The sequence below is a fragment of the Pristiophorus japonicus genome, chromosome 18 (genome assembly GCF_044704955.1).
Source record: "Pristiophorus japonicus isolate sPriJap1 chromosome 18, sPriJap1.hap1, whole genome shotgun sequence".
NCBI lineage: Eukaryota > Metazoa > Chordata > Chondrichthyes > Pristiophoridae > Pristiophorus > Pristiophorus japonicus.
This window is the reverse complement of record NC_091994.1, coordinates 91,364,928-91,378,278: the sequence shown is the minus strand read 5'-3', so window position 1 is coordinate 91,378,278 and position 13,351 is coordinate 91,364,928. Positions and strand designations below refer to the sequence as shown.

The 13,351-nt window shown below is 49.7% G+C and overlaps 1 protein-coding gene across 2 annotated transcripts in view; it reads left to right on the top strand.

Annotated features, from left to right (window-relative positions):
• The window catches only part of pusl1 (pseudouridine synthase like 1), a 112,634-nt gene that overhangs the window by 92,430 nt on the left and 6,853 nt on the right, over nt 1-13,351 (top strand). The window lies entirely within an intron of this gene.

The following is a 13,351-nucleotide window of genomic DNA, read 5'->3' as shown; positions in this document are numbered from 1 at the left end:
AAAGATGTTGTGATTGACTTGCGCCATCTTGTTTAATAAAGATCTTCAGGGACAGTCAGCAATAGCCTTTGCGGGCACCACAGACAACACGTTAAGAATCAATGTACCTATGTGCACAGCACTGCATTTAGCAATATTCAATTACATCTGCCAGACATGGGTCCGTTGCCCCACTGAATCGAGATCTGCTTGTAATCTAATTGTTTTTTCATCCAAGCTCACAACACCCGCATAAATCCTTGTATCATCCATCACTTTGTCGCATTTATCCCGATCATCGATACCGATAGTTGCAAGACTCTACTAAAAACCCGTCTCCGCTAATAACCGGTCCCCACACAGGATCACTGCCAGCAATAACAACCTTTTGTTGAAGGATCTGGGATCTGCACCAGTTCGTTATCCAATCCGGTATCTGTTCGCCAATCCCACATGACTCGACAGTTTCAGCTGATTCTCAGTGGGTAGCACACTCGCCTCTGGGTCAGAAGAAAGAAAGGAAGACTTGCATTTATAGGTTGTGGGTTTAAGTCCCACTTCAGGAACTTGAGCACATAAATCTAGGCTGACACTCCAGTGCAGTGCTGAAGGAGTGCTGCACTGTCAGAGGTGCCGTCTTTCAGATAAACCGAGGCCCCATCTGCCCTCTCAGGTGGACATAAAAGATCCCATGGCACTATTTGGAAGAAGAGCAGGGGAGTTATCCCCGGTGTCCTGGCCAATAGTTATCCATCAATCTTCATAACAAAAAAAACATTATCTGGTCATTATCACATTGCTGTTTGTGGGAGCTTGCTGTGCGCAAATTGGCTGCCGCGTTTGCCACATTACAACAGTGACTACACTCCAAAAGTACGTAATTGGCTGTAAAGCGCTTTGAGACGTCTGGTGGTGGTGAAAGACGCTATATAAATGCAAATCTTTATTTTATAAAGTAGCCTATTGTGTCATCATCATAGGCAATTGTGTGGCACCCTGTTAAAGGCCTTTTGAATATCCAGGTTTACAAGGTGAACCAGGCAGCCTACATCCATCAGCCTAGTAACCTCCTCAAACAATTCAACCAGGTTAGTGAGACATGACCAACTTTTCCAGAAGCCATTTTGAGACTCTATAGTGACCCCATTTCAATGTGGTCATACAGTACGTTCTAATGAACCCTTCTCGCAACTTGTCTATAACTAGAGTCAAACTGATTGTTTCCTGGTTCTGACTTACTGCTCCTTTTGATATTGTCACAGAGTGGGCCTTCCTGCAATCCATGGGAACAATCCCAGACCCCAGTGAGTTGTTAAATATATGAGTAAATGGTTGGAAAGCACAGCCATCATTTCTTTGATCGCCCTTGGGTGAATGCCATCTTATTCTAGTCACAACTATATTTGCATCCATTTCGACACGTAACTTTAGCATCAATCCTACAATGTATTATTGGTAACTCAGCATCAACTTCTGTCGTGAAAACTGATGCAGAGTAGCCATTTAAAACCTCTGCCATATCCTGGGAGTCCACCTGAATCGGCCCTAAGCAATCCTTCAATGGCCCTAAGCAATCCTTCAATGGTCCTATGGTGTCCTAACCTCGCTGAGCAAGACCCTGCCATTGCCGCCACAGCGATCCACTGCCTTCCGCTCCGGTGCCCTTTTGGCTGCTCTGATAACATCATGCGTTGCCTCTGGCTGAGATTGACACCAATCCCTGATATCCTGAGAACTATTTTCTTTAAGCCTGTAAAAATATTTCTGCTTCAGTCTGATTTGTCCCTAAACATAGCCTGCTAGACTATTTGGAGCCGAAATACCCCTCCGCCTGGAATGAGTCACACCGACCTCTCGAGGTGTTCCGGCCGCCCCAATGCACGGGACGGTCTAACCGTCGGAATTCAGCATTTCGGGGGGGGGGGGGTTTTGGAGCGGGGCGGAAGTGGCCTCATCATGGGGGCGGGCTGAGTAGCCGACTCTGTCAGTCATCAGCATCGCGCTGGTGACGTCACAACGTCCCTCCCCCTCAGTTAAAGGGGAGGGCTGCTGCGAACTCTGCAGCCAATTTAGTGGCAAACACTGGGTAACCAGGGAGGGTTTCAGCCGGGCACCCAAGAGGAGGTGCCAAGCAGCCTGTTGGCGGCCCGGCCGATCCCAGGGGCATAATTGTTGGCCCGACCTGGCAGTCGGCCGACAAAAAACAAATTGCATGGCATCGTCGACGCCGTCACCTCCCCTTTAAGGGTGGCCGGGCCGCCATTTGCAAAAGCTGTCAGTGGCACCGACCGGTGGCGGGACGCTCCCGAGGGGCAATTCTGGGAAAGGGGCAATTTCCTGAGGGGCAATTTCGGGAAGGGGTCGCCGTCGGTCGGTCAGGAGTCGGCGCGTGCACACCGCGGCAGAAAAACGGGCGGAGAAAGGGCAATTTTTAAAATGGCGGCCCCTCCGCGGAGACTCAGCGGCCATCCTGCACCAACCTGTGGCTGGCGGTTTCAGCCGGCCAGAGGCCTTATCAGGAGGGGCGATTTCGGCCCCTTTGGCTTTATTTTACCATTTGTCCTTTTAACTCAAAAGGTCTTGCATGACTTCATTTTGCATATGGAAACTTTGAAGGCGTTCCATTTTTCTGCCCTCTTGGTAATGTTCCCGTCAGTAGGGTTGCCCAATCAACCTGCATCAAGTCATCTGCCATCTATGCAAATCCCTGCTCCAGAACTTGGACACATAATCTGCACAGGCACTGAGCGAGTTCTGCATTGCCAGAGGTGCTGTTCTTCAGATGAGACGTCACACCGATCCCCACTCTCTGTTGAGGTGGGCTTGAAAGACCCCCTGCCACTTTGCAAAGAAAAGCAGAGAATTCTCCTGATGTCCTGGCTAATATTCTTTCCTCAACCAACACCACCAAAAACAAATTAACTGGCCATTGATCCCATTTGCTGTTTGTGGGACTTTGCTGTGGACAGATTGGCTGAATCGTTTGCCCACCTAACAATGGGGACTACACTTGAAAAGTGATTGATTGGTTGCGAAGTCCTTTGGTATGTACTGAGAGCATGAACATTCTTTCTTTTACCACACGTTCACTGCCCGCCTCCAGTCTCTGTCGGTTCCAGGTCATCGCAGTTCTCCCTCTCAAACGGATATACAACACCTTTCTCTTCCAGCATCAGTGGTTTATGATCTTCAGGTCCAGCACCTGCCCCAGGTTGTGCCCACTGATGAGGTGTGAGTTTTGACGTTTGTAATGTATGCACTCGTGAGTATGCTCAGAGGTTTGTAGAGCTGTTGCGTTGTGAGTGGCTTAGCCAGTCACGTGATGTTCACAAGACTCAATAAAACCCCAGCCAGTTGGGTTCAGGGGATCCACGATGAGGCAGGTGGTTGTGAGCCTGATGGATGAACTGGTAATGTGTAGTGTGATTGTTAAACCTTTGCTAATAAACCAACTAGTTCTTAATAGCACTGTGTTGCTATGAATTTTTAAGTAAAGAACCCATGAAGCAAATAGATCACAACGTTAAACAAAAGAGCAGTGGTGATTGAGACATGGGAATTTGATTTGTGCAAATTGCTTTGTACAATACATTCTCTCCCGTTTCAGCACGTGGAAGGTAATTTGCCTAACCCAGCTATTTTCACTTCTAATACCTTTCTTGCTACATTCTCGATAATGTTTTTCTGTGCCACTTCCACTGCAGGTTTTTTTTTGCATATATTCCCTTCACAACTTTAGTGGCCGACAGAGCTCACTATTTCTGTCATTTCTCCCCCATGTTCATTCCTCCTCGATGTCCTCCTTCCTGCCAGGAATGTGCTGGCAATATTCCATTGCAGAGGACTTGCTGGTCCCAGTTGGTGGCACATGATTTTCTCGGCTAGTTGTCGGCCATTTTGGGTGCACGTGCTCTCTCAGCAGTGACACGGACAAGCCTGTTGTGACCAGTCACATACTATAAATACTCTCGGCACTATCTCTGTACTATTTCCCATTATGTAGACAGGAAATTCAAAGTGAAATCAAATGATGCCACTCCAAACCAATAAATCATCTGGAAATATCAAAAAGTCACAAAATTCTCGCAAAATACTCACGCAAAGATCTGGGACAGAGCTGCATTATCATTGGCCATCTAACGAGGAAGCTGCATTATCATTGGCCATCTAACGAGGGAGCTGTGCAATCACAGGGAATGTTCTGCAGATTCTGGAGACATCATTTTCAGAAAGCACAAGAGGATAAAGGAGGTTCTGATATATTAAAGCTAGGTGGGAGTGGGCTGCCTGTTGGGTCCATGGTGTCGACCATTAGAATCATCATCATAGGCAGTCCCTCAAAGCGAGGATGACTTGCTTCCACACCAAAAAAGGATGAGTTGACAGGTGTTTCAATGAAGGACCTAATATTCCAGATCCTGAACTACATCCTGAAGGGTGGAAGATGCCTGTGCGTGGTTTTTTTAACGTGGGGTGGCCGTTGCACACCAGCCACCACACGGGCTTGACAGAGCGAGGTCGTGGTCCAGTGGCAAGGATTAACCAAGACGACTGGAGACCTGCTCTGCTGCACAGACCGGGTGTGCACACACATCGCAGTGTGGGCTGGTCCGTGCTGCCCCTGGGCTCCCTGGCCCCGAAATCACACCTCTCCTGGGCCCCGATCACATCCCTCCACAGTCTCTCTCCGCTCCTGCTGTACCTGCCCACGCTCCAATCACCGACCTGGAACTTGATGCCGTCGCCCTCCTGCACCAGCTCGTGCTGCTCCCGGGCCGCTGCACCTCCACTCCTCTTATGGCCCCGACCTGCCGCTGGTGTTCTCACGCAGGTCGGGGCTTCCACGCTGTTCCATTAGGAGGTGAATGGTAAGTTCCATGGCTTAAAGAGCTCAAATCAATAGGCTGGTGTTTGGTCATTCGAGGTGATAGTTTAGTGAGCCTACTACTATACAGCTGCACTGCAATGTTTAATCCCTTCTCCCAATTATTTCTCCCCTCTTCTGAAGGTGCTGAGCTCTGGACACTGACGTTCCGGACACTGACGTTCCGGACACTGACGTGCCGGACTGGACACTGACGTTCCGGACACTGACGTTCCGGACACTGACGTGCCGGAAACTGACGTTCCGGACACTGACGTTCCGGAAACTGACGTGCCGGACACTGACGTGCCGGACACTGACGTGCCGGACTGGACACTGACGTTCCGGACACTGATGTGCTGGACACTGACGTGCCAGACACTGACGGCCAGACTGGACACTGACGTGCCAGACACTGACGGCCGGACTGGACACTGACGTGCCGGACACTGACGTTCCGAACACTGACGTGCCGGACACTGACGTGCCGGACTGGACACTGACGTGCCGGACACTGACGGCCGGACTGGACACTGACGGCCAGACTGGACACTGACGGCCGGACTGGACACTGACATTCCGGACACTGACGTGCCGGACACTGACGTGCCGGACTGGACACTGACGTGCCGGACACTGACGGCCGGACTGGACACTGACGGCCGGACTGGACACTGACGGCCGGACTGGACACTGACATTCCGGACACTGACGGCCGGACTAGACACTGACGGCCGGACTGGACACTGACGGCCGGACTGGACACTGACGTTCCGGACACTGATGTGCTGGACACTGACGTGCCGGACTGGACACTGACGTGCCGGACACTGACGGCCGGACTGGACACTGACGTTCCGGACACTGATGTGCTGGACACTGACGTGCCGGACACTGATGTGCCGGACACTGACGTGCCGGACTGGACACTGACATTCCGGACACTGACGGCCGGACTGGACACTGACGGCCGGACTGGACACTGACGTTCCGGACACTGATGTGCTGGACACTGACGTGCCGGACTGGACACTGACATTCCGGACACTGACGGCCGGACTGGACACTGACGGCCGGACTGGACACTGACGTTCCGGACACTGATGTGCTGGACACTGACGTGCCGGACACTGACGGCCGGACTGGACACTGACGGCCGGACTGGACACTGACGTTCCGGACACTGATGTGCTGGACACTGACGTGCCGGACACTGACGGCCGGACTGGACACTGACGGCCGGACTGGACACTGACGTGCCGGACACTGACGTGCCGGACACTGACGGCCGGACTGGACACTGACGTTCCGGACTGGACACTGACGTTCCGGACACTGATGTGCTGGACACTGACGTGCCGGACACTGACGGCCGGACTGGACACTGACGGCCGGACTGGACACTGACGTTCCGGACTGGACACTGACGTTCCGGACACTGATGTGCTGGACACTGACGTGCCGGACACTGACGGCCGGACTGGACACTGACGTGCCGGACACTGACGGCTGGACACTGACGTTCCGGACACTGACGTGCTGGACACTGACGTGCTGGACACTGACGTACAGGACACTGACGTTCCGGACACCCTCTGGGCGATGTATCAGAGAATCATTTGGAGGGATGTTTCACTGCGGAGGTCAACACAGCCAAGTGTGACCCGTGTCCCTGCAGGATCCCAAGCGGGACTTGTGGCTGGGTTTCCCCATCCAGGCCAAGGCCACTGAGACCAATTGCAGCACCCCAACTATAACAACAATAACGTGTATTTATATAGCGCCTTTAACGTAGTGAAACGTCCCAAGGCGCTTCACTGTATTATGAGATAAAAATTTGACACCGAGCTGCATAAGAGGTTGGTCAAAGAGGGAGGTTATAAGGAACGTCTTGAAGGAGGAAAGAGAGGGAGAGAGGTTTAGGGAGTGAGTTCCAGAGCTTGGGGCCTAGACAACAGAAGGCACGGCCACCAGTGGTTGAGCGATTATAATCGGGGATGCTCAAGAGGGCAAAATTAGAGGAGCGCAGACATATCGGGGGGCGGTGGGGGTTGTGGAGCTGGAGGAGATTTCAGAGATAGGGAGGGGCGAGGCCATGGAGGAATTTGAAAATAAGGTAATGAGAATTTTGAAATCGAGGCATTGCTTGACCGGAAGTCACTGTAGGTCAGCGAGCACAGGGGTGATGGGTGAGCGGGAATTGATTCCCGAATGAGATCAATTAACGGAGCACAAGCCTACAATCAAATCTACGGCCTTCCTGCTCCGAATGGCTCAGTTCCCACGAGTAGTTCACTCTCACCGAGTCATTGGGTGTGCCCTTGTTTTATTTTTCATTCAGTTTTGTTATTTTAACCTTCATGATTCGAGTTGCTGCAGACAATTTGCGCGGTGTTAATGGGGAACTGGTGTTAACCAGGTGCTTCCCAGTGTATGAAAGGTGTGTCAGTATACACGTCACAATAAGCCAAGTGCGAGCTCAGCCTTGCAATCACATGTTCTCGGGGGTGGGGGGGGGGCGGGTGGTGAGAAAGTGATTGCCGATCAGATATCGGGGTATCCTGCCAAAGACAGTAGAGAGGACATTTGGGAGCACCCATCAAGGCTTAAACAAACTGGAGCTTCGTAGATTTGTGAATTGTTGCGAGGAAAAGAATCGTTTAGCTGCTGCGACAGTGGTGGAGATGTGGGAATTTCATTTGAGGTCAGAGGGGATAGTACGGCTGAAAATGTCAGTTGGGAAAGAAGGGATACTGCTGTGGTGTAACCAGCTACAGAGACACTGTTTCCCAGCACAGTGTCGAGCATGTGTATCGTCCACAGCAGACTGTGCTGTGAAAACTGGTTCTCGACTGTACGTCATTCTGTAATATGAAGTTGATAGCATTTGTTATGCTTTGGTTCTAACAGCTACACCTTTTACACTAAGCCTCCATGTGTCCTATATCATGCTAAGTCCATCCAAATTCAGCTTGCTTTGCTTCTGAGGCTGGGGTTGGATAATGAGTAACTAAGGCTCTTGGCCTGCGGGTTGAATCCTTCAGCAGGAACTGAGCTGCCCCTCCGATGGTGCATTTACAGTAGCCAATAGTGAGTGTAGTGAAGTGTACGGACCTTCCCCAGCAGATGCTCAGTGTTATGTGGACAGTGATTAACGTATGCTGTGATCTTGGGCAAACCACACACGCTCATCCATCAGACACTGGAGGAAAACTGCAGGCAGAAAGCTTACAGAGCCCTCTGCTGGCTGAACCTGAGAAACAGTTTGATTAAGCAGTGATTGCACAGGGCTAACTTTTCATTTTATTAAACATATATATTGGGTATTTTGGTGGTGGGTGTAATGTATGCACCTGAGAGTATGCTCACAGGTTTGTAGAGCTGTTGAGTTGTGAGTGGCTTAGCCAGTCACGTGATGTTCACAAGACTCAATAAAACCCCAACCAGTTGGGTTCAGGGGATCCACGATGAGGCAGGTGGTTGTGAGCCTGGTGGATGAACTGATAGTCAGATTGTTAAACCTTTGTTAATAAACCAACTAGTTCTTAATAGCAATGTGTTGCTATGAATTCTTATGCAAATAATCCATGAAGCAAATACATTACAGAGGGGATATCAATGGAGCCACAATGATGGGTAATGGATTGAGAGCTGGATGATACAATGGATTCATACGTTTTCACCCCTGAGCTCAGTTCCATGGGAGAAAGGCCTTCTCCGATGGCAGTAAGAACACTGGGTTAAACTTGGGCTGGCTGTCCTAACCCAGTCACTCGTACGGCATTGCTCCTCTGAGGTAGTCATCGCCTGAAGGGTCATTGTATATCACATTGTATACCGCATTGTATATCACATTGTATGTCACATTGTGTATGTCACATTGTGTATGTCACATTGTGTATGTCACATTATGTATGTCACATTGTGTAGATCACACTGTGTATATCGCATTGTATATCGCATTGTATATCACATTGTGTATATCGCATTGTGTGTATCACATTGTGTATGTCACATTGTATATATCACATTGTGTGTATCACTGTGTATATCACATTGCGTATCATATTGTGTAGCACTCCACACACAACTCTGCACAAAAACAAACTGGTGAAGAATCACCTTTCATAAAGATGGGTATTCACTGTGTACAAATATACTCAGAAAGGACGTGGAGTAGTATCCCAGAAGTCTTTACTGTGGGTTTTGCAATTGTCTTTCTTTTACACCACATTTACTGAGAACTGGGGAGCAGCGACTGCATTTCCCCTGACATCCCCTTGGTGCAATGCAAGTGCTCTTGGCTCTGAGTTGGAAGGTTGTAGATTCAAGCTCCACTCTGGCCACTTGAGTATAAAATCTAAGCTGACACTTCAGGGCAGTACTGAGGAGCTGCTGCAATGTCAGAGGTGCGTGGGTTCCTGTGAAGACGCCTCGTGTTATAGATGGTAGGTAGATTAGCTGGGACTAGTGATATGAGTCACCACAGTCTGCCAGAGCTTGCTTGATTGCCTTTGGTGGTTGGGGAGAGTTTTTTTTCTGAATTGTCAAGGTTTTTTTCTGCGTATTTGTTGGCCCTCCCAGGAGATTGTATGGCCACGGGGGTAAGGGGGTGGATTTGCCAGCACGTGTGAGCTAGCCCTTCCCTGTCCTTTCTTATGTTTATCGGTGCTGACTTTCAGATGAGATATTGGATTGTATGAAACACAAAAGGATAGTATGCAGGTACAGCAAGTGATCAGGAAGGCCAATGGTATCTTGGCCTTTATTGCAAAGGGGATGGAGTATAAAAGCAGGGAAGTCTTGCTACAGCTATACAGGTATTGGTGAGGCCACACCTGGAATACTGTGTGCAGTTTTGGTTTCCATATTTACGAAAGGATATACTTGCTTTGGAGGCAGTTCAGAGAAGGTTCACTAGGTTGATTCCAGGGATGAGGGAGTTGACTTATGAGGAAAAGTTGAGTAGGTTGGGCCTCTACTCATTGGAATTCAGAAGAATGAGAGATGATCTTATCGAAACGTATAAGATTATGAGGGGGCTTGACAAGGTGGATGCAGAGAGAATGTTTCCACTGATGGGGGAGACTAGAACTAGAGGGCATGATCTTAGAATAAAGGGCCGCCCATTTAAAACAGAGATGAGGAGAAATTTCTTCTCTCAGAGGGTTGTAAATCTGTGGAATTCGCTGCCTCAGAGAGCTGTGGAAGCTGGGACATTGAATACATTTAAGACAGAAATAGACGGTTTCTTAAACGATAAGGGGTTATGGGGAGCGGGCGGGGAAGTGGAGCTGAGTCCATGATCAAATCAGCCATGATCTTATTGAATGGCGGAGCAGGCTCGAGGGGCGATATTGCCTACTCCTGCTTCTATTTCTTATGAGGCAAAGTTTCCCTGTGCAAGTGGATGTACAAGATCCTATAACACTATTGGAGGAATCGCAGGGGGAGATTCTCTGGTGTCCTGAGCAACATTTATTACTCAACCAACACCAACAGGAACAGAGTAACTGGTCATTTATGTCATTACTGTTTGTTGGACTGTGCAGTGGCAAAATTGCCTGCAGCATTTGTCTAAATTCCAACAGTGTCCACTTTTCATTGATGTGAAAGGCTCTACATAAATGCAAGTTCATTCTTATACATTCTGCATCCGACACAAAGGTACCAATACAGAAGTGATGTTTAAATTGTGACACCTTCTAGGCCCTGAGGATCGTAGACCACACTCTGAATTTCACTTGACAGGCACATTTTTCATTTCTGTCTTGTATGTTTGGTAAATATCTGTAGTCCCAGTGTGGAGCTGAGCCACTAAATTGGGAAGGCCCCGGGCATATTTTTCTATGATAATTACCTGGACGCAATGATTTGCATCAGTGGCAAAACCTCTATCCTAATGGAAAATGTTCTTAACAGCAATAACACCCTAGACAAAGGAATTTGTATTAATATAGCACCTTTCACATCCTCAGGATTCCAGCCCCTCAGATATTCCCTCACATCCCACTCCTCAAATATTCCCTCAAATCCCGCCCCCGAGATAGCCCACTCCTCAGATATTCCCTCAGAATCTGCCGCCAAGATATTCCTTCATATCCCACCCCACATAGTTCCTCACATGTTGCCCCTCAGACATTCCCGCCCCTCAGATACTGCCTCACGTCCCACCCGTCCGATATTCCCTCACGCCCTGTGGGGGACCTCCTCATCGCAGCGTGTCTGGGAGCCGATGGACCAAACCTGAATACACCAACGCTGCACTCTCCAACACATCGAGGCCCCCACACACACACACACACACCCCCACACACACACACACCCCCACACCCCCACACACACCCCCACACACACCCCCACACACACCCCCACACACACACACACCCACACCCCCACACACACCCCCACACACACCCCCACACACACCCCCACACACACCCCCACACACACACACACACACACACCCCCACACACACACCCCCCCACACACACACACACACCCCCACACACACACACCCCCCCACACACACACCCCCCCACACACACACACACACCCCCACACACACACACACCCCCCACACACACACCCCCCCACACACACACACACACCCCCACACACACCCCCACACACACTCACACTCACACACCCACACACCCACACTCACACTCACACTCACACACACACACACTCACACTCACACTCACACCCACACCCACACCCCCACACCCTCACTCACACTCACACTCACACTCACACTCACACTCACACTCACACACCCACACCCACACCCACACACACACATTTTTGAGCACAGTCAGCACGTAGACACAGATATTTTTGAGCACAATGCAATACAAACATTTCCGTTGGATAAACCCATATGCACTGATCTTAGCTACAAGACCTAATGAACCTCCTACTCACGTGAAATTTGGTGGCCTATCTGTCGCTAAAGGTTACTAAGACAAGAAATGGAAGAGAATAGTCAGACCTGCTGTAACGTTGTGGTTTTACAGTTCACAAGAGGTTAGCCTGGCGTTGTTTTCTCTTGAATTTGTTTATTCTGTAATACTGATGCTTCATTGTTGCTCATTCAGCAGATAAATATTGGGACGGTCGAAGCCATTGTCTTTGGTCCCTGCCACAAACTCCGTTCCCCAGCCACCGATTCCATCCCTCTCCCTGCCAACTGTCTGAAGCTCAGCCAGACACTTCGCAACCTTGGCGTCCTATCTGACCCTGAGGTGAGCTCCCGATCACCACCCGATCACCAAGATCTATTTCCACCTCCAAAACATTGCCACACTTTGCCCCCTGCCTCAGCTCATCTGCTGCTGAAACCCTCATCCGTGCCTTCTAGACTTGGCTATCCCAGTGCTCTGCTGGCCGCCATGAGTGCCATTGCTGCAGTACTGCTGGCTGCTTTATTTACAAAAACTCTCATTTTCAACGGGAAGTGGGATAAACCTGCATCATTGATCCATGTCCCACTCACCCTCCACCACCTGGCCACCCCGTGGCATTCACATGGAGTCTCCTTCTGAGAATGTGTACACTTTATAGGAATTACCACCAACCTCTTTTTGTTTTTTGCTGTTTTAGTTTCCATTTCTGTTGACTTTTACAGATAACTTCATAATAACTAGAAGCTCGCACGGGACAGAGAGCTCCTACATTACATTACATGAGGGTGTGAGGGAGTATACTCGTGTCACTGCTGTTACTAGCCCAGCACTGAGTGCTTCAGTTTGCCGCTGGATGACACGTGGTGGAATGTCCCATTTAACTATTGCTGTAATCTCACCTTTTGGAGGCCTCTACCTCTCGACGTGACTATTCCAACACACTCTTGGCTGGCCTCCCACATTCTACCCTACGTAAACTAGAGGTGATCCGAAACCCGGCTGTCTGTGTCCTAATTCGCACCAAGTCCCGCTCACCCATCACCCCTGTACTCGCTGACCTACATTGGCTCCCGGTTAAGCAGCGCCTCGATTTCAAAATTCTCATCCTTATTTTCAAATCCCTCCATGGCCTCACCCCTCCCGATCTCTGTAATCTCCTCCAGCCCCACAACTCCCCCCTCCGAGATGTCTGCGCCCCTCTAATTCTGCCCTCCTGAGCATCTCTGATTGTAATCGCTCAACCATTGGTGGCCATGCCTTCTGTTGCCAAGGCCCTAAGCTCTGGAACTCCCTGCCTAAACCTCTCTAACTCTCTACCTCTCTTTCCTCCTTTAAGACGCTCCTTAAAACCTATCTCTTTTGGTCACCTGCACTAATTTTTACTTATGCGGCTCGGTGTCAAATTTTTATTCCATAATACTCATGTGAAGCATCTTGGAACGTTTCACTACGTTAAAGGTGCTATATAAATACAAGTTGTTGTTATTGGGATGAAGGGTTGCCTCGGGCTGCTCTACTCTGCTCCCTAGTGGCTGGTTACAGTACTGAAGGAAGCATTCAAACAGGCCGATGACCAGAGACAGTATCTGGTACAAGAGC